The following is a 4761-nucleotide window of genomic DNA, read 5'->3' on the forward strand; positions in this document are numbered from 1 at the left end:
ATGGCCTCCAGAGGGCACCTTTGACTTAACCATCATTTTTGTAGAATCTGTTCTCCTCCATCTGTCTTTGGTGTCCTGTTGAGAAGGAGGAGTGAAGTGGAATCCACTCCCCTTCATCTGTCTCTGGTTGAGAAGGAGGAGTGATGTGGAATCCGCTCCCCTTTATCTGTCTTTGGTGAACTCATGGAAGCTCCTATCTGAATCAGTTCCATTTTGTTTTTTGGTTTTTGTTTTTTTTTGTTTTTTGTTTTTTGTTTGTTTGTTTGTTTTTGTTTTTTGTACGCACTTCTGTTTTTTGTCTGTTAATCTTTTGATTGTCTTTCTGTGTGATTGAATGCTATTTGTCCTCTTCAGCAGACCTCTATTTTCTGGACTCTCTTCTTTCTTTCTCACTAGCCCACTTGAGATGCTTGTCAGTAGCTGTTACAGGAAATACAGAATCCTAGTAGAGGCCAGAAAGAATGTTCCAGATATGGATGAAAAGTCCTCACTTCTGCCTGTTGACTTCAATATGCCTGAAGGTAGTGAGGGCCAGGTCTACCGCCAGGATCCAATGTTGGGTCTCTGAGGGGCTGGAAAACAACCCACCAATTTGGCTAAGGTAAAAAAAAGATATGAGGAAAAGGTTGCAGAAACTTGAAGGGTTAAGCTAAGTTGCTGGGAGAGTTTGTGTAAGTTGCAGAGAAAGTAAGATTGAAGTGCAATTCAGGGGGGAGAGAGAGAGAGAGAGAGAGAGAGAGAGAGAGAGAGAGAGAGAGAGAGGGCAAAAAGAGCAGGAAGCTAGGGAAGAAAAGAGACAGAAAGAAGAAGCTATAGAGCTAAAGAGAGATAAAAGACAGGAGAGGAACTTATACTGGCCACAGCAGTTAGAGAGACTAGGAAGACAGTACCTGGCAACAGAAGAGAATTCCTGGCTAAAGATCAGTGTGCCTATTGTAAGAAAAAAGGACATTGTGTCAGGGACTACCCCAGGATAGAGGGGAAGCACACCCAGTGTTTTGTGGACATGGGGGCCCAACACTCTGTGCTCCTATGCCCAAGTGGGCCAGTATCCATCAAAAGACCTTGGGTACTGGGGGTTACTGGCCACAAACAATACTTATGGACTACCCGAAGAACAGTGGACCTTGGTGTGGGTCGGGTAACCCACTAGTTCATGGTCATCCCTGACTGACCCTATCCCTTGCTCATGAGAAATTTGCTCTCCAAAATGGCTTGCGTGGGCTGAAATGGCTGGGTGAGGCCATGTGTATGCATATCTGCAGACTGTGTATGTGGAGCTTAAGACCCAGGCTGACCCTGTCTCATTGCACCAGTACTTGAAAGGTGATTTCTTCTGCCTGAGCTGGGTACCCTGAAGTCAAAAATGCTTTGCCTTTAAATGAAATGTCACAGAGGATGGGACCACTGGTCAGCTGAAATGGACTAGATACGCCACCAGTTGGGGGCAATCTGGTCACCTTGCTGCCCAATCCTGACCTGGAGCCACCAAAGCACGAGTGTCAAGTACTGGAAGAAGCCCATGGGTGGAGGGAAGACCTCTGTGACTGACCGATGGACCACTGCTGAAAGCCGAGGCTACCTTGTCTACAGACAGGAACAGTTCTCTTCATGAAGGTCAGGGATGAGTGGGTATTGCCATGGTGTACTACACAAATGTCATCTGGGATGGATAAACCTCTATCCCCAGCACATCAGCTCAGATGCCTTTGCCATCTCTTGGATGCCATGATGAAGCCAGCAACTGCTAAAAGACCTACAGGTGATACAGAAAGAAATCTGGTCACAGCTGGCAGCAGCCTATGCCCCGGGGACCCCTGAGACATCTCACCAGTTCCAGGTCGGAGACTTGAATACATATGATGACACCAAGCCCAGACACTCGAGCCTTACTGGAAAGGAACGTACCTGATGCTGCTAACCACCCTGACAGCCGTTGGACCTAGAGGGACACTCAGATTTTTAAAAGCTCCCTAGACTTGCACATCACATAAGTAGATACATTGGGGAGCCAGGAGTAGAGATGGCGTTGGCAGGAAGCCCATGGTCCCGGGTTTCCCAAGAGGGCAGTTATTAAACATGAAATCGGCCCCACAACTAGCTAAGCATTAGATGGTGCCACTCTTACCAGGAGGATAAAAGGCCTCAGCTGGGGGCTTCCTGCCACGAGCACTGGGTCATAAGAGCTGCCATTCAGGATGGCAACCCCAACCTCAATCCCAGACACATGGGCTCTAATGGTTGAGCTGGCCCCGGGGAAGGCCCAACAGCCAACCTGATACACCAAGCCATGTGGGCTGCTGGAGACAAGTTAGAGACCCACTTCCAGCACACCTTCTCTGACCTGGCCACTCAGCTACATGTGATGCCAGGCTCAGCCCAACAATGCTTCACCCAGGTTTCCAACGAACTTTTCCAAGGGGGCCCCAACTAGGGCCATCTTGTGACATTCTTTGTCTTTGGGGCTGCCCTGTGTGCTGAGAGTGTCAACAGAAAAATAGAGCCATTGGTGGGACAAGTGCAGGATTGGATGGTGGCCTACCCAGAGACACGCCTGGCTGACTGGATCCACAACAATGGGGGCTGGGTGGAGTTCACAGCTCTATTCCGGAATGGGGCCCTAGAAGAGACATGGTGTCTGAGGGAGGGGAGCTGGGCATCAGTGAGGACAATACTGACTGGGGCTGTGACACTGGGGACCCTGATAACTGTAAGGGCCTTTTTTACTAACAAGTAAAAAGTCTAGGGACAGGGGTTGGGGATTTAGCTCAGTGGTAGAGCGCTTGCCTAGGAAGCGCAAGGCCCTGGGTTCAGTCCCCAGCTCCGAAAAAAAGAACCAAAAAAAAAAAAAAAAGTCTAGGGACAGGTGGGGCTAGGTGTAGCTAGGGGCCAAAAGAGCTATAAAACAATAAAAAATGCCCTAAATTACATCGAGATAGGTTCCCCAGTCGTAAGTGCAGGGGTAGGCTGGATGTCTATTACAAATGATGTTACACCAACAATATCATGCTTTGCAAAGTTAAAAAATCAATAATATAAAGGTACTGAAATTTAGTTCTATGGCTAGAACTAGCCACTAGAAGAAGTGGGGAGATGAAGGACCAGGAAAATTCAGACCCCCTAGCAAACAGAGTAGAGCCAAAAATATAGGTTAGCCAGTTCAGTGACTCTGTTCCAGTAACTTGACTGACCATAAAACTGATGATTACACCAGCCAGTTCAACAACTCTCTCCCAGGAACTAGCTGACCATAAAGTTAAATGAAAATCTTAAAAACAATCTTAAAAAACAGGGAGTTTCCCCTTATGATTTTTCACTGGTATTCTCGACATTTTCCAGTGATGCCATCCCTACCCCCTTAGTTTGTGGCTTCTTCCTTTAAATACCCCTTCTCCCAGCTACTCAGAGTCAAACTCCTTTACCCCTGGGTAGGATACAAGTCTCAACCCCAGTGCACTGGTTCCTATCAATAAACCTCATATGATTACAGCAAAGACGGTCTCATGTGAGTTCTTGGGGTGTCTTGTCATTCCGAGACTTGAGTGAGAGTCTCCCTGCTCCAGGGGTCTTTCAGTGCTTCTTTCTGGTGCATTCTGGGATTAGAGACAGTCTAATGCATAGACGATGCTATGTAGATCTTAATTTTGATTTGAATAAGAGCACAAAAATCAGTTCAATTTTAAAAGGCTTTAAGACCTGGAATTATAAAGCTGATAGAGGGAAACATAGTTAAAATACTTTGGGATATTGACATAGACAAAGCTTCCTTAAAATCATCCTACTCTTCATGAAATCATTCTGTACTCTTCTGTAACATCACTGGTATTTCTAAGCTTAACATAAATTTATATTTCTCAGATTTTGTTTCTTTTTCTTTTTTAGCTGCTCATGTGTTTGGAGAAAACATGGGGAGTACTGTTATTATTGAAATGTACAAGCTGTGTAACACTTAATGATCACTAGCAGGAAATATTTAGAAAACCTTGAGTTAGCAGTGATGCTACATATCTATTCTCAAAAGGATGCCAATTTGTGGAGGTTGTATATAAACATACTTGTGCTGTTTAGTTTTGTCAGCTTGACTCAAGCTTAGTCATCTGGAAAGAAGGAACTTCAGTGGAGAAAAAGCCTCTATCAGATTTCCCTGGATGTAGAGGATTTTCTTGATTAACAGTTGATGTGAGAAGACCAAGGTCACTGAGGCCAGTGTCACTCCTGGGTTGTATAAGAATGCAGGAAAGCAAGCCATGGGCCTGCTTCAGACAGCATTCTTCTGTATTCTCTGCTTTACTTTCTGCCTAAACGTTCCTACACTGTCCTGCTTTGGCTTCTCTCAGATTCAGACTGTTACTGAGACCTTTAAACCTTTAAGTTGCCTTGGGTCATGGTGTTTCATCACAGCAATAGAAAGCAAACTAGAACGATGTCCATAAAAGTGGAGATGGGTATAATAGCCAACCTGCCTTTGTATGATTGCTTGCAGGTCTGTGTGCCAGCTTTTATGCAGTCTGTGTGTGCTAGTCTGTGCTTTGCCCAGAGGGAATAGTGAATATGGCATATCACCCCTCTCTTGGGATGCTTGCATTTTTAATTTCCTAGCTCCTGGAGCTTCCTCCTACCCAGCTTCAGAGCTTGAATTTACAGGGGATCACAGTTCTAGTAGACACGAACCTGGCTGTTGGATCATTTGTGAATGTTTGATACTGTCATGGCACAAAGACTTGTACCCTCACAAACTTACATTGAAACTTTCTTTTCTGA

The 4761-nt window shown here is 45.5% G+C and overlaps 1 pseudogene; it reads left to right on the plus strand.

Annotated features, from left to right (window-relative positions):
- Nucleotides 1–472: 472 nt before the first annotated feature.
- Nucleotides 473–2737, plus strand: Bcl2l2-ps2 (Bcl2-like 2, pseudogene 2; annotated as a pseudogene).
- The last annotated feature ends 2024 nt before the right edge of the window (nucleotides 2738–4761 follow it).

Source organism: Rattus norvegicus, chromosome 4 (assembly GCF_021556685.1).
Source record: "Rattus norvegicus strain SHRSP/BbbUtx chromosome 4, alternate assembly SHRSP_T2T, whole genome shotgun sequence".
In the NCBI taxonomy this organism is placed as follows: Eukaryota; Metazoa; Chordata; class Mammalia; order Rodentia; family Muridae; genus Rattus; species Rattus norvegicus.